Here is a 25,198-nt window from a genome sequence, read left to right on the forward strand (position 1 = left end):
AAATTGTATCCAAACGTCGTGTATACCCACTTTCGTAGGGGTTACATGTATTGCTACAATAAAGTAGTACCATTCTGCTTTACTACATTAATTCATCTATGAACGCATTTACCCATTTGTTGCTCAATATTGAACATGTGTGTGTAACACGTCAGTGATTATGAAATGACCTTTAAAAGAGTATTTCTTCATATAAAAAGGATATTTTTCTTTAGGTTCTTTCATGTCCTGAGCATTAATGGAACATAAGTGAAAAGCAATACGGGGGTTGATGAAAAAAAAACAAATGAACAAATAAATAAATAAATGGATAAATAAATAAATAAATAAATACATGTTTATTTTCCCGACGATTTTAATTTCCATATGTACTTTGGTACACATTTCATTCAAATGTAATAAATAGTGTACTTTATTTCTCAAGTTCCCTCTAGACTATATAGTGGTTCGTCTCTCATATATCGAGACAGTGAAAATATTTGAAGAGGAAAGGCAGAACTGAATCGGATTCCCAAACAATTACGAAATAGATCGCCTGTGCTAACATAACGATCACGTCTTGTTAAAGTGACAGGGCTATCTGTTCCCTTCCTCGCCCGGTGCAGGCATTCTTGCCGTCTCGAAGTATACAATCGTTGCTAATATAATCACCTTGGAGTGTCCCAGCATTCGATGGGCGGAAGAGCGCAGGCGCAAATGTCTGTGTGTGAGTGATCTGAACACCAGTTTAACTGACATTTAATAGTGGTATCATACCTATATTACACGTCTTATGATCAAAACCCATCTCCGAAGGTGGAAGTTATCCTTTATACTTCTGTAAGACAGCTCTTGTGATGAAAGCTGCTGTTAAAACCTTATACTGCCAGCAAAACATCAAAATTTATCATTGCGTTTTCTCATTGTTCGGAGCTGATACAGAATTTTCGATTTGATGTGGCACATTTTATGACAGCACGCTTTGCTTAACCCTGTAATGATTCAAGTCACGCTGTCACAAGTTACAAGACGCTTTGCTATGCATCCAACTCGGCTATCCTCTGTATCTTTTCGGATCAGTAAATTCGCCGTGTTTTGCTGAAACACACTCGACCAGTTCAGGGAGGTCACGTTTGATATATGACAGTCATGTTTTGAGAGTTCATTTCGCTTTATGGCACGATAAATTTTAACAACATCGATATCAAATGAGTTTGCTTACCATCGATATATTCAAGGCCTTCAGAATCGGAGGGGTTTCTTCAGTCGATAAATGTTTTTGACTATAATTTGTTGTTCCAATTTTTTATGGTGTTTTCTTTTAACATCGATTGGCTTTGTTCAGGTTGTTACTTCGTTGTTTGTTTGTGAGAGTGCGTTCAGCCACCTATCTCGCTGTTTCGAGCCTAGCGGTATCTCATGGAGTCAAAAGTCATGATGATTTTCATAGGGAGCAAATATTGGTTTGCAAATTCCAGATCGCAGGACACGAACGAAAGGAAACACTCCCGGGATTCGAGACCAGATCTGTATCATTTTCTTCCCTGCCAAAGTGTTAACATCGTCACGTAGGGTAGGCATCAACTTCGACGGATTTGATCTTATATCAGCGACCACCTGGGGATAGTCTCTGCCATGTGCCGTCCCTCCCCAACGCCTCATAAAAGATATCGTTGATGAACATGAAATAATAAGGGGTTACAAACGCCGGGATCGATCCCCCTGGGGGTGATTTTGTCAAGTTTTCACCAGTGAGAACATTCCGTTGCGTTTAAAAATTCAAGACGATATCGCATGTGACGCATTCGGCTCTTGACTGGCTCACCGGAATGCACATCCCACTGCAATGATAGCATATTTATGCATATATATATATATATATATATATATAATATATATATATATATATATATATATATATATATATATATATATATATATATATATATATCAAGTTCCTCTCAATGTTAACTTTTCTTTCAAGCATAAATCTCCTTTTTCCTAATCATAAAGAAAGACGTACTCTTCTAACAATGTCTGCATCGTTCTTCCTTCAGAAATGATAAAGTTGATTTTGATTTACCACCACTGCGTTCTGTTCCGTCGCTAAGTAACCAGCTACGTCTTATCTCAAACTGCATTCTAAGCCACAACAAAAGAACTGTCTAACCGATCACTCATCGCTCTGACAGGGTTAATCAGGAACAGGGAAGTCGGTCTGCAGAAACTCCAGCATCGTCTCGTTTGGGATCATCTCGCGATATCATCCCCAAACTCGTGGAGCGATATCAGCCTCTGTACGAGGATATAATTAGATGTTGTCACCAGTCCTGCCCAATCGATATATGAAGTGCACTATAGGGATATGATATCACCCTCTACTGAAGCAATGAACATGAACGGCAACAGGGGGATATCATAGCCTATTGACCAGTAATTAGTATCTATAATTTACTGCGATGGGGGTGATAGGAGATTATTCTATCCCAAATGGCTAATCGATCCACAGTCTCTTGGTAAGCCCTTTGGTTGGTCAACGGTATAGCTGAACTCCGCATGCGCAGATACCACCAAGTTTCTGATGCCTTGAGCTGCGGAACTCGTCTAATTTTGTTTGTATTCCACCTTTTCTTGAACTGAGTTCAACGAAGTTCGTCTGTCTCGACTGTATTTATATAACCAATAATATTCAACTCATGTTTTCTTTGTCCTGTCTTCCTTGTCAGTTTCACATGTGGGCCGTTAAGGACATTGAAATATTAAAAAATAACAAAAGGTTTTAGAGCATGTCAGTATTTGTAATTGATTTCCCATAAAATATCGTTTTCTGCACTATAGGAAAGTTTTTTGTGCGTGCGTTTTGTCATAATCTCCTAATTGTATGTTGATAGACAACCTTTGACCTCGGCGGTATTTTTCTTTACATCTTACAATATCATGTTACTGTAAAATAATGCTGTTACAATCGTTCAGGATTAAGAATGTGTTGTACTGTTTTTTTCTGTATATGATGAAGATAGAACAGAATTAATACAACAAAAATATTGCCAATTTGCAAACAAAAGAAATTGTCTTAGATGTACAAAGTCAATGTAAACTATCCGTCTTTGTGTGCGCAAATCTTTCAAGAAACTATACGAAAGAAAATGAAAGCAAATTAAAACTGTTCTTCTCGTTTTCCATTAAACACGCTTTCTCTCTAAAGTAAATGTATAAAAATCCATTATATGATAGACCGAGGCCTTAGTATCAGGGATAAACATTACAAATTGGTATATTGTTTCCTGTGATAATTTTTTTGTTTGAATAACCAAAACACGTCATTTAAGATACAAGGCGCCTCGGGGACAGATATTCGGGCTTCCAACTTTTATCAATTCTATTCTGATCTATCACTTGTTTGAGTTCATTAAAAGCTCTTGGTGTAAGAAAAGTTTTCGCCATTTTAGTTTTTGATCGTCCTTTCGAGACAGGCCTTGCTTCTTTACTGACGAAGTAGGACACACGCCGAAGTCGTGCTAGAAAAGTTTATCTGTCTTTCTGTAACAAATGTTGCTTTCTGGTGCTAGGGCAATGCTCAGCTGGATGTACCATGTGTTTCCTTGGGTGCTTTACCTTAATGGATTGGAAACATTCAGATAAAGTATTGGCGTGTAATCAACATTTCATGCATCAAGTTCGACTCCGTGTAGCACGACAATTGACAACAATTCACTGTCAACGGCGAGGATAAAATAGGAAATTAACATCCACTTAATATAGCTAATTAATAGGGCACCCTCGTCCCGAAAATCAACAAGTTTCCCATCCCACGCGAGAAAGGGTGCCATGATCTCGTGCAAGACTACGAATCATGCATATGAAAATGTACATTCGCTGCAAGCGACCATACATTTGTATTTTCCCTCCCATGGAGCATTTTTAAGTATACAAAGTTTGATGCAGGATCGCAGAGCGTTGCCTATTGCTAGAATTTAACTTTTGGTCATTAGGCTGATAGGAAGTTGGATAGGCAAAATTTATTTTCGTAGCGATATACACTAACTCTATTGAACAGGTTTGATAATCAGCATTAATAAGGAATATTTCTGATAGACAAAGATTACCTTTATTACCCTGCAGGAAGAGGGATTATTCCCAACCCGTTGCCAGGGAGCACACTCCCCCATTTCAAAGTTAAGCCCTCCGCTGTTTTACCACATCCTGGAAACTAAAGGTCAGCCATGCACCTCAGTTCCATACGATTCGCCTGAATTAAGAGATGAAAAGCATGAAACTGTGACGGGAACTACGCATGGTCACCGATGTCAGATTCCATGAAAGAATTTCAAAGAAACTGAATCTCTTAAGGTAGAACGCGCCTCGGGGACAGATATTCGGACTCTCAAACTCGTACACTGTTCTTCTCTGATATACCACATGTGGGGGTTAATTTTAAAGCTCTTGGTGTGAGAAAACTTTTCCATGGCTTAGTTTTTCGAAATTCGAAAATTTATTTTGCTCCATAGAGTTAACACAGGGATGGCGGCCATTTGAAATTTTAAATATCGATAAATCTTGACTTTCTCTAGTACCAAAATTTGCACCGTGGCCCCGATTTTCATTCTTAATTTTGAAAGAGAGGGGTTGAAAGATTCCTGAAGGAAATTTTGAGCAAAAGTTTAAGTCTTTCACTTTCAAGGCGCATACTTAATATCGTTCAGTCTTTTGCTACTCCTGTGAAATTCGGTATTGGCTATGATGGCGTGACGTTGCGCCACTCTGCAAGGAAATGAACAATTTACACTTCATCCTTAAGACGAACGCACTGAAAAGAATACACTTTCTGTAGAATGTACGACTTTGGTAAACTGAGACGATTTCGGTTTCCTTGCAAATATTTTCACCGTCATTGGATAAGATTTGTTTCTTGACTTTGAAATCAGATGTCTTTATTGTAATGCGAGAAACGCGCTGACGTAAACGTGTCGGTTGGCGAACTTTACGCGCGGTAAAGCAACTATGGACCAAGTTGCACGCACTGTCGAAAATCTGATTACGAAATGGAACGGAGGTTTCTCATTGCGGAAGGGATGCTCGTGAGAACTTCTCTCCTATGTAATTATTACTGATCGTGAAATCTCGTCATTCAAAAACCAATAATATCAGTATCATTAAAAGGGGGTGGAAGAAATACAGCATTGACAAAAATGATGAACATTGTATCTTATGTTGTTAAAGTAATGATTGATGGGATATCTTCGTGTTCATATATTTCTAATCATACTGTTCATCGCGCGTTTCTGTATGCACTTAATTGACAATATTAAGCGGCAACCTCAGTTAGCGCGATGGGGGACTTGCGTGTCCACGAGAAGCAAACGTGCCGCTTATTACGAAACAGACACTCTGTGTGGGTTGTAATCGCCCCGATTCATAATCGCCTTGTCGTTTTCAGGGACGACGCTCTCGGCCGAGTTGTCGATTACGCCGGCCGACGAGATAATCAAGAGAGTTAATCATATTGTCACATTTACATTCTGGTGTTACTGATGCATGTTAATTTCGTCCACCCAAAGATGGATGAGTTGTGTATGTTTCATACGTCTGTGAAAATGAGATAGAGGATTATATTTTTTCCGGCTTTCATTTATCCATCACTGTCTTGATTGCCTCCTGATCCAACCTAACGACCCGTGAAAGATAGCGCAGCTCTGCCTTGTGACCCCGAGTATCAGAGATCAATGTTAATATTTGACTTCCATGGGTGTAAATATCTGATGCTTCATATGTTGCACAAACCGAATCTATCAAACATTAGTAAAAGCCCTCTGTGTGCCAAGTTGGTAATTAAGGTGTGGTCATTTTACAGAACTGTAGACAGAGCAATTATTGATGTCATTTTTACATTCTTGACGTATTAATATCTCACATTGTTATGCGTAAAGTGTTCTAAGCACCACCCTTCTAGTCATCCCACCGCTTCAAATCAACCGCTTTTCAAGTCAATAGATGCTTTGAAGATCTGCAATACCTTAAAACGTCTGTGAGTTCTACTATAAAGAGCCCCAAAATAGTTAGGTGTGATTTTTTTTTCAGACTGGAGAGCTTTCTTTCGATAAACATGAAAAGGTTACCGACTCACAGCATTTGAGCAAACAAGCAAGCAAGGAACCGCTGTATGTAATGCACAATCGAGGCAGATGAATATTTCACAGTCATAAAGAATCATTAGCATAAAATTTCAATACCGAAACAATGCTCATTAATATAATTTACATAAATTAATACTAATCTGTCCCGTTTCTTGCACTAATAGAACCGCTGAAGTTCATGACTATAGGGTTCAAACTCAGAAGGCATCTACCAAGATTATATTGCTAGCAGAAGTAGTATAGTTGTAGTGAAAAAAAAAACAACGTGGTAGTGTATTTCTTTCAACAACTGTCTTGCGGAAATTGGGGATCATTTCGTGCCGTCTCGAAAACACAAAATGTACATCGATCCCGATTTCGTCCGCCGGATTAAAGCCTGCTTTCTTCCATTTTAAATTAAAATCAAATAATTTATGAATCTTCGAAACATTTGCAGGTTCCTTAGCCTTTGGGCTTGAAGTAGACAGATCATAAATACGTCGTAGCATCCGTATATTATTATCTTTGCGAATTAAGTGAGGCTCATAAAATGTGTGCGTTCATATAAGGGGATAAAACGCCGACCTATATTACGTCTGAAGACAGAAAATAGTGACGTCATCATCGCAGTGTCACAAAAAGCGCGGTTTCTTGTTAAGGTAGAACGCGCCTCGGAGACACAAATTTGGACTCACAAACTTTCACAATTCTTTTACCACTTGTGAGGGTTCATTTTAAAGCTCTTGGTCTGAGAAAACTTTTCACCGGCTTATTTTTCTCCATAGAGTTAACACAGGGATGGCGGCCATCTTGAATTTTAAATATCGGTAAATATTGAGTTATTTGTTTCTCTAGTACCAAAATTTGCACGGCGACACCCCCCCCCCATTTTTATTCTTGATTTGAAAGAGAGTGGTTGAAAGTTTCATCCAGGAAAGTTTGAGCAAAAGTTTAAGTCTTTCTCTTTCGAGGCGCGAACTACCTTAACGCAGGTTTAGTTTGTTCCTCGTGGTGCGAGATGCTGCGGGGATTGTGTCCGATATTGTCGTATTATTCGTAGACAGCGAGGCGATGAGTTTCTCCAAATTATTGGTCAGTAATTGAAAACCCGCATAATTGCATTATCTTCATGTTTCCCCCGCAGCGCGGTATACAAGACTTTATACCGAAATTATTACTTATTTATTGTGGACCGGCGTTGCTGAATGGAAGAATTAATTGAATAGAATATGCAATCGTAGCATCCAGACAGTGTAAATTAAGGGAGACAGAGACTTACAGGGAAATGATTGGAGTGATAGAGACAACGCTGTATAGAGACAGGGTTGGAAACGGTAACAAGCGGAAATACTGATGAAGCTCTAGAGAGAGTGTAAGAAGAAAGGGATTATATAATGGTATATTAGGATCGACTCACAAGCGACAAAAAACGCGAAGTGATCCGCAGTGTGCAAAGAATTGTGTAATTGAAGGAAGCGGATGTTTCAGTGACTTATCCAGGGAATGAAATGAAATCATAAAAGCCGTGAAATCTACATCGCAGAGAGGGAGGAAGGACAAGCGCGTGCCTGCCTGTTCGGTATTTGCACGTGTTTCGTCGGGATTATTCTTTCCCCCTGAGATTCAGCTGACCCCACTCTTCCGTATGTGCGAGTCTTCAAAACAATAATCTCGATTTGGCAAACGATTGATTGATTCGATTGTCGATCGATGAGTATCTATAGCGTTTTTTGTAAAGGTCAAAATGTTGACCTATTGCGCGGTCAATACGATCGTCTTCATAGCTGTAAAAGGTTTATTGAGCCGAACGATCTGTAAATATTTGTTTTCTAGCGCCTATGCGTGCCATAATCACGTCATCGACGAGATTACGTGAAGTGGAATCGTCTGCAAAATCTTCAATAGAGATGACTAAAAAGCACACACAGGCCCCTGAAAGGTCAATCTAATGGTTTCAAGATGAAGCCTTCGTTTACTGCTTGTTAACATGGCCAACGTGTTTTTGTTTTTGCCTTAGACATTGATAGACAAGACTAGCCTAGTCATTCGTCACTTTTTTTAAATTATGCAGAAACATAATGTGCCAAAGTCTGGCATGATGTTTCTTTGCCCACCTCTGTATGTCTCTTTCTGTCTTAGTATATCTTTGTTTCTTTGTTCGACATGTTCTCTCTCTCTCTCTCTCTCTCTCTCTCTCTCTCTCTCTCTCTCTCTCTCTCTCTCTCTCTCTCTCTCTCTCTCTCTCTCTCTCTCTCTCTCTCTCTCTCTCTCTCTCTCATATATGCATTTCATGCATCCAATTATTCATAAGTTGCTGCTAGAATAGCGAAATCGAAGAACCTGGCAGAATTCCGCGAGCCGTAGTCTTCAGTTTTATATTCCAATTTCCTTTCATTCCTATCAGCAATACATTGATTATTACGCCGGGGCCAAGATCTATGACCCGTCTCTGTTCAGTTTACTCCCTTGGGACTTCGACACTGTCGATACCTTCACCTTTCAATTAATTTAGCGCAGTTTTCTCCGAGCTAGTCTGTGTATCGTAAATAAGCTTATTTTAAGTTTCAATTTGTCCCTGCTCTTGCCACAGTGGTTACGACTGCATATTACTATTTCGTTAGAAATAGCTGTGTCGATCTGATAGACAAGTCCTCTGTCTATATACAAGTCACCACTTGGTTCGCAAAGTCACTCCTGAACGATAGAATTCAAGTGACTGCACCCTCCACACCTAGCCCCTCCCTGTTAGATTCAACTGTGTTTACTGTTTCCACAAGTAACACTATTGGAACAAATTCGGGATACTTAGATGGTGAAGTAATGCCGTTTTAATTTGCAATTGTAAGCTCATCTGCTTTTCTCTGTAAGATATACACTTGCTTTATGAGTAATTTGTAATATCGCAACATTCAGCTGTAGGGCACCTAACACTTTTGAGAAATTTGAACAATATGAAGATCCAATTCTCCCAAATTAGTTCCAAACGAGTTAATATCAGTTCGACTGTACATTGCTACTGTTTGGAATTCGAGTGACAGTGATAGAAATACGGGACTTGCCTAGGGACTTGCGAGACCTAGGGACTTGCGAGACCTAGGGGATATCAAATAAATGCATAATGCTGAGAGAATTCAAACGTCAAATCATAATGTCTTATAGATGAAGGAAGAAGTAGTTTTGCTCAAGCTGACTTTCGTGCTGTTTATAATATTCAAATTATTTTTTGAGTAAACCGCCACGTCTCTTTGTGTTGCAGTATGATATCCAGTGTTGAAATTTGATGGAATATTGTTGGTGCCTGGTCGTGACACTGACAAGGTCATTCAATACTGATAGAGATGAAATTCACTCCCTTGTTTTGTTTTTTATTTGCATTTCCCTGGCTAACAACAGACCGTGGCGAATATCTGAACTAGTGACATTTAACTATGCGCAGGAGAATCTTTGATTTGACAGGTTTCTTTCACGGCGTCCAGGGCTTGAGGAAAAGAGTTTTAAATGTGTTTATTGTAAACACATCCTTCGACATGGAAATTTATCGACGATCTTACAAAAGCCCACACAGATAAAGATTACCTCGCCGATGAATGATGGACAAATCCGTAGAGCCGATTACAGTTCGCGACATTTCAGGCCACGAATGGACTTCCTCAGCCGACTTTAATTGCGAATTGTCAGAGAGACACCCTTTCCAGCGAGATGAAAGACAAAATCTGTCAGCCACCCAGCTGGTGTTCCTACTACACCGGATGGTTTCTTTTTTCACTATCTAGTTTGATTAAACGCAAAAGGTTTTATTCCGAGAAAAAAATCTGCCAATAAGTCTTTATGGTATTCTGGCGGGGAATCGTTTGTTCTTTGTTCAGTCGAGTTTCACAGCTAATTCCGGAAATCAATGTCTATTGAAATCAGTGGATGTAATCTATGAATTCGTACTTCTTGTATCTACCCAGTGGTTGGATCGATTGATTACTGATATGCGTTCTCGAGGACACCGTGGCGAGGAAGTGAGGGTGTATACAAATGCCGGTCTTTGCAATGGAAGTTATAGCTACAAGACATAGTGTCTGAAACTGGCACACACATTACACAAGCGAAAAACATAGCTACAAGACATCATATCTGAAACTTACACACGCACACACATTACACAAGCAAAAAACCAACACGCCATAGATACACGGAGGCGAAGCAGACAGTTGAACAGACAAATAGATTACCGAATTTTCGACTTCCTGCTTGCTGTGTTTTTCTGAATTTAAAATTCTTTTTTTTTAATAATGACTAGCTGTATTATGCGTGAGTCTTGCAGCACCGCCAATTTTCAGCTAGACATGATTTGGATTTTTTTGAAGGTCAGAATTACAGAAATACCGCTACTGGGCTATATTTAATGTTGTTTTGAAATATACGGTACATCCACATACACCCAATAGAGTACGAAATTTACAAATTGGGAAACTTCATTTTCTCGGGGAAGTCATTCAATGTTTAAGCATAACTATCGGGATTTTTTGGTCTGAAAGTTTCCTAAACTTCGAAGATATCGACCAGCAATGCTCAATTCGTGAAGACAGCTCATGCGTGCAACTTATTAGCGATACCAATTCTTTAAACATGCTTTCTAACAATCGAGCTCCACGTTCCACTAGCTCACCGTGCATCTTCACCAAATAGTCACTCGGGTAGTTCTTTTCAACACACTGAATAGAAAAATACATCTTTTACCCAATCAAGGAAATGTCGCTATTGTAAACACGAAAACATCTGTAAACGATATTCCATTTATTTCCCATCGTTAAAAGTGTGTTATTGATTTCGCTCGACGCCAGCTATAGAGGGAAGGCGCGGAGAGACCGTTATTTACCAGATGTTGTTAGTGTGACAAACGAAAGATCTAATTTGGTTGGGTTTTTTAGCTCAAGGTGATCTTGCCTACTGCGGGTTTGTCATATTTTTTCAATGACGGCACCTTAATTTTGAAGGCAATTAATGAAGCAAGTCCCGGTAAATCGCAGCAAGCACATGTAGATCATTACGGCCAGATATGATTTAGTTGGCCACAAGCACTGGTGGTTTCATATCAAATTTTACACCCGTGGCCCTCAATTCATCGGCGAATCGTAAATTAGTCTCGAGCCTTCGTTTTTCTGCAATTTTCTTCAATATCAGCCTTCATAAATCACTATAGCGACGATGTTATCCATACAAATATGAAGGGTTTTTATGTGTATTTGGGAAAATTCCCAATTACCTTGCAGATGTGCCGGAGCGTGTGATTGGGGATAAAAACGACTGGGTGGTTGGCTCGTTCAATTTTTTTTCTGTAAGGCGGGTACCATCCATAGACAAATACAGAACATTTTAAAAAGGGACCTTCTCTGAACTTTTCGTAGAGACAACAAAACCTACCACAAGACAGGGTAAAATTGCACTTTGTTCAAACACTGTTACTTGGACGCAGCTGTATCTTGTAATAGGTTTTACCGAGTCACACACTCTCGATCTCAATGGAGATCCTCTTTGTATGATAAAAGGCAATTTTTAGCAGACTCGCTCGACTTAAGATGCGAGGACCGACAGAGGTATTCACCTCGGGTTGATTACAAACACAACGCCGCCCTCACGGGGATAAACAAGGCGACAAACAACCAACTGTTCCATTGGTCTCGCTGGACTCTGACTGTGAAATTCTCCAGTAAAAGGAAAACACTTCTAGCTTTATCATTGGCAAATCACAGCTCTTCAAGCTCAAATAAAGTTTGAATCTGATACGGTGAATATCAGATCACAAACCAATCGCATCGCGACAGACGACATCAATTACAGTGAGAAAATGAATAATAATTGTGTCGGGCGAAATATTAAGATTAGTTGATTGATTGAGACACCGGTACACAGTTCATTGAAAAATGAGGAGTCATGCTTTAACCCAAATCAAGCATCTTTGGCTTATGTACCTTTTGAGACTGTCCCTCAAGACAGTACCCGCAATTGAAGGCGTAGAGCCATTTCATTATTCGCCCTTTTGTTGGAAACTCTCAATCATGATTGGACTCGGAGAACACAATTAACAATATCTCAGTGACTTGATCGGGTTTGATGGTAAAATATGACCCTTAAACTCTAAAAAAACTCGTGTTGTATCGAGTGCCAGGCATCTGCGCCATGAATATTGATACACGTGCTTGGAGACTCTAAGCTCGGGAATTAGAACTAAGTTGCGCCGAGATTACTCGGTTAAAATTCACTAAACCCCGATATACATATAGACGCCACTCAAAGACTTTCACCGATATCACAATGATTAATATGGTTTTAGTTGGTAAGGGTAAGGTTTCTCTTTTCTTTTCGGGATGGATTTGGATTCGGATTCGGGCTGAGACTTTACTAGCAAACAGGGAAAAGACTTTGATATAACAATTCATGTGTATGTCATTGTGCATTTTCTTTCCAAAACAATCAAGTTTGAACAAAACCGCTGCTGCAAAATGACACCATGACACTGCCCAAAACGACAACGACAAATGTGTACCGCATCACACACAAGTATAGTGTATCCCTCACTGTAGTCGCGCTTGTTGATATTTTTATGGCTCTGTTATGCGTTTAATCATCTGGTATAATTATCTTCTGTCTTGACAGCCCCATCTGGTCGATAGAAGCCGCAGAGAGATTAGTCGATCGAAGGAGCAAATGTCAGAGAAACCATCATTCCTCTTTCAAAGTCGAGAGGAGAACGTGCACTTAGAGCGCGACAAAAACTCCCTGAACTGCTTGTAAAGCTACCCCCTCCCCCCTTGGCAATGACAGTCATAGGCTTGCCCACCCCCGGGGGAGGGGCAATAATGATAGTGATACCCGAAGTATCACATAGACGAAAAAGGCAAACTCGATAAGTATCGGCCAAGAGTAAACTAAGTGATGCTACATGAATATACCAAATGTCGTAAAATGGTGCTCAGGTCGATGTTTCACAAACCATAGACATTGGAAAAAAGCATTAATATTGGCCGATAAGGCCGTTTGGAGACTTTAAAGGGACAGTTGTTGTATGATTTTTTTACTGTTTTTGTTGTCAATATTAACTGCAGTTTCTTGTCCTACTCCCAAAACATGTTAAGTTACACAGTATTCAGGTTGTAGTCACCTCGGTCTGCGGTTGGTACCGCGGTCTGTACATGTGTAGACTACATCGTAATTGTTGACAAGTGAATTTAAATACAACATTACAATAAGAGTACATTTTTACACCGTGCACGGATGCTTCGTTGACGAGCTAAAGAGCAGGTGATTTAATATGCTTTGGGCAGTAGAACTAGAACTTGCAATTGATATACAGAACAAAAGATAGTGACCAAAAAATCATCAAAATTTACAGCTACTGGCTTTTTAATACTGAACTGACTACATAATCTACCCGTTACAGTGCTTTAGGAGGTCCGCATGACATGAAATCGGTTTAACGACAACGTCAAATTGTAATATTGCATAACTCAAAGGATCACCATAATAAACTCATGTGTGAGTCATGACTATGTCACCTTGTGACCCGGCCTCTTTTTATTACTGCGTCGTGTTGGTCATTAAAAAATCATTAGTGTTTTCAGCTGAACAGGCAGCGATTTGTCCCATACACAACGTAACCCACTTAAAGTTTCCTCAAATTAGCTTTGAATTCAACCACAAAAGTGATGTAAATTCGACAGCAGAATCAGCTCATTCGTTCTCTTTCCCATGAAAGAGAGACAGACACTCAGCGTCTCCCGTGTTTGTCGTCCGTCTAGCAAGAGTCTAGTTTCCACGCCAACACGTCACCAGACGCCAGAATTTGTTTACGCTGAACTGTTTCCACGTGCCAGGTCTGTTTCTGTCTTTATTCTCACTCAGGACTGAAATCCACGTTAAAACGAGTTATTTATTCTCTCTGTTTAAACAGTCTGCCCAAAAAGATCCCACACTGCTAAATTTACAGTTTCACCTTCTATATCTACAGCGTTGCTACGGTGACGTTGACGTCATGGTGGAAAAGTTAGAGAAATGATCAACATTAATTTCACCGTTCTCTCAACCGTCTCTCTATTTCATACACATATTTATATGCACTATATATTAAGTCTATACATATACATGTATAATATATCTTTGTCAACGCATATAAATAAATAAATAAATAAATAAACATACATACATACATACATACATACATACATACATACATACATACATACATACATACATACATACATACATACATACATACATACATACATACATATATGCATGCATGCATGCATACATACATACATACATACATACATACATACATACATACATACATACATACATACATACATACATACAACAATACATACATACATACATACATACATACATACATACATACATACATACATACATACATACATACATACATACATACATACATACATACATACATACATACATACATTCAGACAGACATTCAGACAGACATGTTCAAACTATTTATTTTTACAAGCATCGTCTTCTTAAAAAGTCATATCAACAACAGAAGCGATGTGAACTGATTTTCTTCTTCTTTCATTTCCTTTCGTAGGCCCTCAATCAGGTGGCGATGGAAAACATCGGATGATGAAATACTGCATTGCCTGACAGCATGTGACATCGGGAAGAACATGGCGGCCCCATCCACAACATCGTCTGCATTAGTTGCTTTCACTTATCCACATTAGGCTGTTTAAAAAAATGTTGCCAGTTAATGTGTTTTTTTCTTCTCTGCAAATAGAACTCAACAGACTTTCGTGTAATATACGCATTGCTTTGTCAGGTTATACTACATGTTTTGCCTCGATGCGAATTGAACGATTTGCCAATCACTTCAAAGAGATACATAGAGCAAAAAAAGCATAGATCCTGTTGCTTATCGCATTCTCATGTGACGAACTTGAGGGACTGGTGTTTTGAAAGAGATGGTTGCTATTCACAGACAAGAAGACGGTTTGCATAATCACATAATCCTTCGAAGACGTTTCATTATCGAAACAGTTATATGTCTTGATATCTTTTATGGTCGCCTTAATTGACAGGAAAAGCCCGAAATTTAAGTGGTACTAACGACTTCTAAATTTCTTGAAGTTAATGAGCTGACCCTCTCCTTCACCACTTCCGTTGAAAGCGTTTTAACGAGTGTTTAAAAAAAAGCAGAGATGGAATATCTTGCTGATATTCAAATCGTTATCATTTCATTCTAATTTTACTAAAACCTGCCGAGCCTCCGGGCGTGTCCTTTTTCAAAACGGAAATGACTATCGTTAACGCGACAGACCATACAGTATACACATTCACGTTTAGTTGAAAGGGGGGAACGCGTTATTAGCGACACAATTGAAATATAAGCATGTCTGAAACTTCACCCAGTTGTGGATAACGAGAGCCACTCTGTTTGCCGATCACATCGCACCTTGTATGAACATTTCATTGCCTTAACCTTTGACCTCCATTCATTTACGAATCGCTTTCTCGCCGTTTTCTTCATTGATTGCACTGCTTAAGAACGTGCAACAAAAAAAACCTGATTATTGACGACTGCGGCAATGTTAAATCTATTTAAAGTCCGTTTGCTTTAAATCGTGTAGTTATAAAAGCTCGAGCCAGAGTTTATAAAATTGTATCGTAGGGAAAATTTATTTTCGGTTGTAGGGTAACGTTGTCACTTATAGGTATGCACTTTTCCGACGTAGAACGCTTCCTCGCCCTGCCGTGCCGTGATAAAAATCCTACAGTGAAGATACCCTAAAATTTTATCGATAAGACCTCATGCCGAAGCAGAAATGTAATTTGCTTTCATTTGTTTGTCGTGCAAAATTGAAGAGGCCGCCATAATACTCAAAAGGACATATAGATCGACCGCAAAGTCCAATGTTTTGTGATAACTTTTTTAGACTTTTTAGGAATTTTCCTCACACTGTACTATATTGGCAAATTTTAGAAAATCTGAGATTGCTTGATTTTTCCAGTAAATTATCTCCTCAAGGTGCTGTTTTATCTCTCTGTGACAATCTATAGAAATCTTGTGTTTATAGGCTGGTACATTGGCTACTCTGCACTTTTAATTATTACGTTTGATATCACAAAGAATCAGAGTTATAGCAGTTAGGATTTTTACACCAACGCATGTTGCCTTTTGACACAAATGTGGTAGATTTGTGTTTTAGAATAAGCTTGCATAGTACCCGAGTAGCTGCAATGAAACATGATCATCTGAAGCCGAAATTCATATCTGTCGTTTACAGCATCATTTCTGAAAGACTGTGTCGCTTTTCACCCGGTGTCGGACTTTCTCTGACTCGAGAAATGGTCGGTTATGGTCGGCCAAGGAACTGCATTCAACAACTGCACATCTGATGAATGCGTTTCGCTAACATGGAAAGACGAATTTCTGATCAGTAGGTTTAAAAAAAACTAAAACTTAGACACCAATTGCAGCTACTTAAGTGTTCAGATGTACATCTGCTTGCTTGGAGACAATTCCAATTGTTCCCTACTTAAACCCTAGTATAGTTATCCTTTAAAAATGTGGTAAATTGTAAAATCCATCGTGTGCATTCGACGGCTACACATATCTTCTATACGAGATACACCATGTTGCCTGACCTTATTAGCATCTATTTATATTTACATTCTCAAAATTAAAAAAAAAATCTCTGCGGCATGCAAACCAACCATCTATTCACAAAAACATATCTTTTGTATGAAGTCACTTTTTTCGACATTCAGTTTCTTGTGTATGTATATACTTATGAAGAGCACTTTTTAAAACATTTTTCGCATGTGAAGGGTTCGGTTACTGAGAAAAGCCTTTAGATTTCTCTGTGATTTTTGCGAATTTTAGATACAGGCGCACCGATGTCTAAGGGGAAGGAGGTTTTAACAGAAATTTCAAGCTTGGTTCATAAGTGTTCTAATATCCAGTTTTGTTGAGTGGCTACCGTATCACTCCATTTAAATATTATGCACATTCACTCAAAGACAGGGTCCTCTCAATTATAGGGAAAGCAGCTGTAACTTTTCATGATTATTTTTTCACTCTTTTTATTATGATATCAATCATAGTGTCTCGTTTTACTCCAAAAAACATGTTGCGAGACACAGTATTCAGCTTGTCAACTCAGCCTGTCCATGTTAGCCTGCATTGTTGTTGTTGTCGAGTGAATCCTGGTTCAGACTAGAATTCAAATCTATCTATCTATCTATCTAGAAAATTTGTATAGCGCCAAATATCCAAAGTTAAACAATGCTCAGTGGCGCTTAGAGTTACAATGAAAATGCTCTCTGGAAGATGTATACACGTACATATAAATGTTGCTTTGACAAACTAAGCAGTTGGTGTTTCAACATGTTTTGGGGAGAAGAATTACAACTTTCAATTGACATTATAAAACAAAAAATGGTGGGAAAAATCATTAAAAGTTACAGCTACTGTCCATTTACTATACTTATTATCGTCCAAGACATTTTAGAATATTTTATTAGGCAGAATTTTAGTGTGTGTGTTTTGTTGTTATCATTGGATACTGTACAACAGGTAACTTATTATGTGTACCTTCAGGACCTCTAGAAAGTATGGCTATTTTATAGTTTCTGATGAATTTTTAATCTAGGATAAACTTAAAAGTTGCAATGCTTGGCGGCACTACCGCCTTGTCAGGCTATTTACAGGAACCACAATTTGCCAAACTCGATGGATTAATATCGCCTTCATTATCGTGTTTTATGCACGTCTTAACGACACAATAAGCTTATTGTATCCAAGAACGCACGCCCGACTCGTATTCATGTGCGTCGACACATCCTAGAGCACGTGTACAATTTCGAAAATTCAAAACACTACCTTTCGACGTAGAAGACGTCACACTTTGCCATTATTGACTGCAGCCAGGATCTCAAACAGAGAATAATCTTAGAGGTTTGGAGCTAGCGAACAACACCCCCATGTTGACTTATTGTATATATTCTCCGAACTTAAGGTGCTTAGGAGTAAATTAAGGCCGAAAACGATATGATATGTGTACTTCTGTTAACTTGTGACAGAAAAATTGGACAAGTCGATCATTTCCTCTGTTTGGGGTGTTCTTTAGTTTTGTATGAATACAAAAGCATCGAAATTAAAAATCAATGTTTATTTCCATTTTCGATCCTGCAAAATTTTTTAACCAGTGGTCGAGATCTTGGGTCGTTAGAAATGAAATCTCGCGAGCCTTTGAGTTGAGCCCTTGCTTATCCAAGTTCAAAATGTGTACTGATCGATTACTCATGAACTTTGAGCAAATTTGGTTTGACGGAACTAGAAAATTTACTTCGACGTAGGTTTTAACGAGGTACGGTCGGGTTACCGGAAACACACGCTCTGTGCAATTGGATTAACTTTTACTCCATTATGCTGGCTTTACGTTTCCGATCGTGTTTGCGAGTCGGTAAGCCCATGCAAAGCTCCATCATCGATACCAAAATATTTTATGTACTCCGGGAGCTCGTTGGCTGAGAGATCTCCGTCGCGAACACCGATTCTTCTTGAATCGCTACCGATTCGAGTAATTGACAATATTTGCATATTTTCGCCATCATGCACTTTGCAAAGGGCAGGGCAATGCCTTTTGCCCTCTTGCGGACGACAACAAAGCGAATATTTCGTCACGAGTGGTGAACGGCTTAGAGGTCTGCAGACACTGATAAAAATAGACTTTAACCGTAACATCCGGGTCATGTCAACATAGAAAGCGCTGACGTCAGATTGGAAGCTCTATAGGCTCACACGCAAATAGTAGATGGCGTTCAAACGTACGTCACAACACAGTCACACAGCTCACCGATGCAACATCCGAGATTAAATTCGTTACATCATTTCGGACAAGTCACTTATCCTTGTAAAAGAGCACCGCCTTGTCAAAGTAATTATCGAATGGTAATATTTTTCTTGATCTCTAGGTTTTAATGTTACTATTTTCTGCACATCAAATACTCAATTCTATACACATGCATTTTTATTGATTAATGCCAGCTCTTGTCTGTGTCATGAAGAATGGGTTTTCTCGTCTTTAACAGCTTTGCATTTTTTAGAAATGTCTTTTGTAACGCTTTGCTCAAATTTCTATAAAACTTTCGATTTGACTAGTTAACATCTCCAGCTACCGAACCCTAATCTTACTTCAGCCTTTCTCTGAGATTTGATATTTTTCTTGCTATGATTTTTTGACAGTATTTTACAATTTAATATTTAATATTTATCTATCTAGTGAAGTTTCTGAGACGTGTATTTTTGCAATATCATACAATCACCGATTACCTACTATCTTTAGAGTCATTTTCGATATAAAAAAAGCAGCTGTACAGATTAAAATGTGGCTTGCATCTCAAAACATGGACTCTTTGTCTTCCTTTTTCTCCCCTCGCTATTATCCGCAAAGGATGAAGAAATCGACGGATATAGTCAACACGCGCTGTTGTGTCCCTTTGTTGTAATGATCAAGTGAAGTTGCGTGGCCACAGATTCAACTCTGGCAATTAAAATAATTTTTGAGGAACAGTGTCATTTAATTTGACTTCTGAGGAGAGGAGGACGAGCACAATCAATGGCAGAGGGGCTTAAGAGCAAAACACTTTTTTCATCACCACAGCTTGATTGAGTATTAGGCCACTTCAAGAAAATTATTTGTTTGCCGTCCTTGGATTTTTGAAAAACTTACCAGCCAGCCAGGGAAAAAACAAATTTAACAGAAAAAACACAAGTGCATTAATAACGGTCAATTTTAATTTGGTTTCTTTCAGAAAAGAATATTTTTATTTCTAATAGTGTTAACATTGTGTTTGTTTTCTTAATTTTCTCTGAAAACCTCTCAGCACGCAGATGGCAAACAAAGAATTGTGTTTAAAGCGCCTTATCCAAAAGTTGTAGCTTCCACGGATGTTGTTGCCAAGAAATATCTCGACCCTCCCTCTTTCACGATATTGGCACCACGCTGTGTATGTGTTCAGTTATCTATGGCATTCATAATTTTCCTGCAGACATGGTGCTTCAGTGTATTCCAGTAACACGAGTGACATCCATGACTTCTTCCGTCGAACAGCGGAAGTAATTAAAAGGAGATTTTCTTTCGTCTTGTAGTTGCCGGGGGTAGAACAGATCATTAAGCGATGGTGCGATTGCCAATGCCTGATGGTCAATCTATGATTTGAATGCTGTTTCCACCGGACAATCAATCTGGCTTTGTAACACAGGTACTTTCTTCCTAATGAAAAGCACTTTCGGACGGCCCATCTTGTCTATGAAAAATATCTATTTTCTCTTGACTTAGCACTCCATTTTGTCGAAGTTCCATAATTTCTCCCAGATCCCCTGCCGTAAATGATGCTCAACATAGGACGTAAACTGAACATTAATTTAATCAAGTGATCTTAACCATCGATTACCGTACGACATGAATGTAGTGGTCCATATGTTCAAGACATTTGGAGACGTATATCTCATCCAAGTTTGCAGAGACAGACATATAGGCAGGTATGGATAGGCAAACTGACTGACAGACTGACAGAATGATGGACAGGCAGGCAGGCAGACAGACAGACCATGGGGAGAGACGGATATGGGAATAGATAGACAGACAGACAGACAGACAGACAGACAGACAGACAGATAGATAGATAGATAGATAGATAGATAGATAGATAGATAGATAGATAGATAGATAGATGATGATAGATAGATAGATAGATAGATAGATATATAGATAGATAGATAGATAGATTGCATACAGATGGACGGAAGTGCGGATAAATGGACAGATCGTGGAGCAGTCGATGTCCCATATGTTTTGCTATTTGACATCTGCACAAGCTGCTGTGACGTGTGAAATTTTCTGTTCACGCCAACTTCGACTGTTTTCTGAAATAACTTGCGCCACCAAGAGGCCTCATGAGGAGAAGAATACGGGCGGCTCTTCCAGCTGATATGGGAAGAGCAGAATTGGCATTCGTGCAATGTTGCTACAAAATATCATACACGTTAGATAGCATTCGATAGCAGGATGTACTCAGAAGGATGAAGAAACTTGATAGCGGAATAATTGAGCACGCCATCGGCATCAATTACCGTGCACGGGATCTCTCTCCGACTTAAAGGAAAGCGCAAAGTTAATTTCATAAAATTGTAAATACTTATTTGCATTTGCGGTATGGTAAAATGGCGCGCTATAATACAATCACATCAGTCACTGTCAGGAAAAACCTTCAAAGAGGTAAATAGTATGTGTAGTCTTGGCTTGTACCCTTTTACTTTTATATTTGATCATTTTTACTGAGAGAGTGTACACTTTGGAAATATTCATATTCTTTCATGAGATGACGCTGCTCTTTCTAGGAGAGAAGTTTAACACCCATGCCCCTTTTCTGGAGTAGCTATTACATTCAGGGATGTTTTTGCTAACGTTTAGGCAGGGAAATATGCGTCACGCAAATTAAACGGTGAGCAAAACCTCTCGTTGCGCTTCCCATTAATAACAACACTGAAGACCTCACTTACACTGTGAAAAGAAAGCACACGTCATTTCAGTTTTGCCATACCACGGTCCCTCCACAAACTCTAGGCAGACGATGCCAGGAGAAGAAGCGCCCCCACGACTCACATGGTGCTACTTTGTTATCGCTTGAATGTGTACGGTTTATGTACGAATTTCATCGAAAAATACTCATCTGGAAATCTCAACTATTTTCCAAGGCCATCGGTTATTGCGATGCCAACATTACCTTTCCCCTCGTTGCGTGTTTTGTACGGCTTGCGCGAATGAAATATTCGCTGCGCAGTCACTTTCACCGGTAATATAGGCCTTGCGAGAAAGAAAAAGCCGATTCATTTTCATCACATTGAGCACAGAATCTGCGATTATCTTAATTACAATCTTTAAGAGCTGATAACATCTTTTCAATAACTATGTGCACGTTTATGAAGTGTCAATTACCCGTCGACTCAGTGACTCCCACTGTGTTACAAAACAAGTTACGAGGAAGAACTGAAATATTGATGCGAGCTGCTCAAATCGAATTCCACCACCAGCAAGAAACGCATCACTCACCCAATGAATTTATAAGCTATACCGCGTAGCAGATGGTCAGTCTGCAAAGTTATACCCAGCGAAATAAAAGATAATATCTTGCCCATGAGTTGCTCGTCGCAGTGCAAAGTGTAATCATTATCCGAAGAGAGAGAGAGAGAGAGAGAGAGAGAGAGAGAGAGAGAGAGAGAGAGAGCATGCAAAGTGTACACTCATGCAAAGTGTAAACTCATAAATCCGACCCTTAAACTTAATGTTCTTTATTCTCTAGAGGGCAGTTGCTCATATGAAATACAACCTGAAGTCAATTTTCCTGCTGTGTGTTAGGGCTGACCATCCACTATGTATGTATGTATGTATGTATGTATGTATGTATGTATGTATGTATGTATGTATGTATGTATGTATGTATGTATGTATGTATGTATGTATGTATGTATGTATGTATGTATGTATGTATGTATGGTTGTGTGTATGTATGTATGTATGTATGTATGTATGTATGTATGTATGTATGTATGTATGTATGTATGTATGTATGTATGTATGTATGTATGTATGTATGTATGTATGTATGTATGTATGTATGTATGTATGTATGTATTTATGTATGTATGTATGTAAATAGACAGATAGACAGATTCAATTTGATAATTTATTTTATTGATTAATGGATTGATTGACGTCCAGAGACCAAGAATGTCTGTGAACAGACAGGGCTAAAATTGAGCAAAGTACAAGGAACGGGTGAAAGACAGTTTCAAAATCTTCAGAATAAGAAAATCGATGAACAGAAGTTATCATACAAGAAGCTCTTAAGACTTGTTTCTCTTTTGTTTCGTTTCCATGACAATTTCTCTATGTTTTGTACATTACATAGAGGGCGTTCGGATTTAACTGTAACAATCTATGACCATCTGGACCCTGAGAATTCAGATTTGAATCGATTCGTGTGATAGTAATTATAAGGCAGGTATGAAGGTGTCAAGTGAATATCGTTGTCAATAAGGTGGCAGCTAGAAATCTCCTTATTAATTCTTTGTAAAGCATACCAGACATTCAGACAATACGGGAGTTAATGTAAAGCAAACAGTACAGAACACGCTCTGTCGACACTCAGATCACTTTCGCTGTTTTGTCTTCAGCCTGATTCATTCTTTTTTTCAAATCTCGCCTTTCAAAACTCCCCTTCTTACGAAACACAGATAAAGTGAAATAGAGACAGCTTGTTAGCTTGTTATCAGCTTTCTATTCTGCAAGTCAGAGGTAATCAGCATATTGATGATACGGCCGCGATATGCTTTCTGAAATTGAAAGCAGAAAATCCAGTATAATCATGGATCACTGGGTGGGTATCGGTCAGGTTTCAGAAAGCGATGAACAAGAAACGAAAATATATCAGCAGAAAGAGGTAAAAAAAACATTTGAAATAAAATATGCACTTTTGGATTTGATATCCATTAAATTCCTTGCATACGGCTACTGAGAAGTTCATTCGATTCACACATAGTGCCGCTACCCTAACCTATGACTGTAAACGTTCTCCCAAACGCTCAACAATTTAAACGATTCGAAAAAGTAAAGCTGCAGATGTAATGGATCTTGTAGTAAGTTTGAATGTCTCAATCCGGACTGCTTTTCAGCACTTAAAACGTCATGGCATATTGGGTCCCTTAAACTCGGAACCCATCGCAATTTTCTTCTCGCTATTTTTATAAAAAAAGTATTTTTTTAGTCTCGTGTGAAATCAAAGAATGAGGATCACAGATGGGTTTCTTCCTTCCTCACTCCTGAAACAGGTAATTCTCTTTATATTTTACATACAGTCATCCAGGTGTGGTAGAAGAAACAGAATTGCAGTACACCTGTGTTGAAATGTAGAGAAATAACCTAAGCAGCCATGGTATACACCTTGGGGAGAAATTGGAGTTGACACCGGTTAATTTTTTTGGGGCGAGGAACTTGCGAAATTTGTTCGTTTAGGGAGAGGGGTCCGGACTTTAAGCTCAATAGGATCAGTGGGCTTCACTTTCACATTTGTATTCGCGAGCTCGAAAATTGGTTTAAAGTGAAACCTCCAAACTGCAATAACAGGAAAGGGCCAACTTTTCCTCTATGATGATGTCTTAATGTTTTAAAAACACCATCGGCATTAACGTTTGTTAAAACCTCAATTATTTGGTATCCTATGAAGAGAAATACAGCAATTTTGATAATTTTCTTAACCTCTGCTGGCTTTAATCTCTCGCAGTGACGTTTTAGATATACTGTCTGTTGAATGGGGATATTTACCATATCCCATCAATTGTCATAGGAGCGTAAGAGAAGTGACAAAGAACAGCGAATGGTGTTACAGTAACAGTCGACAATCAAACATCAAAACATGTGTATAGTATAACATTTTCATTTTGTAGCTCAACAAATCACAGGATACGTAAAACTTTGCAGAATATTATTTAACAACATATTTATGATTTCATATGGTATATGATAAAACATATACGGTCCTGATACACTTTTTACGGACCTCAGTGGTACGGCGTACGGGTCCCCGCACGCTCCGCCCCTTCCTCGGTCTGCAAAACCAGTATCAGGGCCGTACAGATTAATAAACAAAAACCAAAAATGAAGAAATTCACGACATTAAGGTAGTATGCGCCTCGAAAGTGAAAAACTTAAACTTTTGCCCAAACTTTCCTCAGGGGATCTTTCAACCATTCTCTTTCAAAATCAAGAATAAAAATCGGGGATCACCATGCAAATTTTGGTACTAGAGAAACAAATAACCAAGGATTTACAGATATTTAAAATTCAAAATGGCCGCCATCCCCGTGTTAACTCTATGGAGAAAAATAAATTTTCGAATTTCGAAAAACTAACCTTGTGAAAAGTTTTCTTACACCAATTAAGAGGTTTAAAATGACCCCCCCCCCCCGACAAGTGGTAGATCAGAAAAAAATTGTAAAAGTTGGAGAGTCCTGATATCTGTCCCCGAGGCGC

At 38.8% G+C, this 25,198-nt stretch overlaps 1 long non-coding RNA gene across 1 annotated transcript in view; it reads left to right on the top strand.

Annotated features, from left to right (window-relative positions):
• Window positions 1–19,510, top strand: part of LOC139138646 (uncharacterized) — a 59,889-nt gene extending 40,379 nt beyond the window's left edge. The window contains exon 3 of the long non-coding RNA XR_011553652.1: window positions 14,692–19,510. This is a non-coding gene — a long non-coding RNA (uncharacterized lncRNA). The remainder of the gene's footprint in view (window positions 1–14,691) is intronic.
• Window positions 19,511–25,198: the final 5,688 nt, after the last annotated feature.

This window comes from Ptychodera flava, chromosome 8 (assembly GCF_041260155.1).
Source record: "Ptychodera flava strain L36383 chromosome 8, AS_Pfla_20210202, whole genome shotgun sequence".
Classification (NCBI taxonomy): Eukaryota; Metazoa; Hemichordata; class Enteropneusta; family Ptychoderidae; genus Ptychodera; species Ptychodera flava.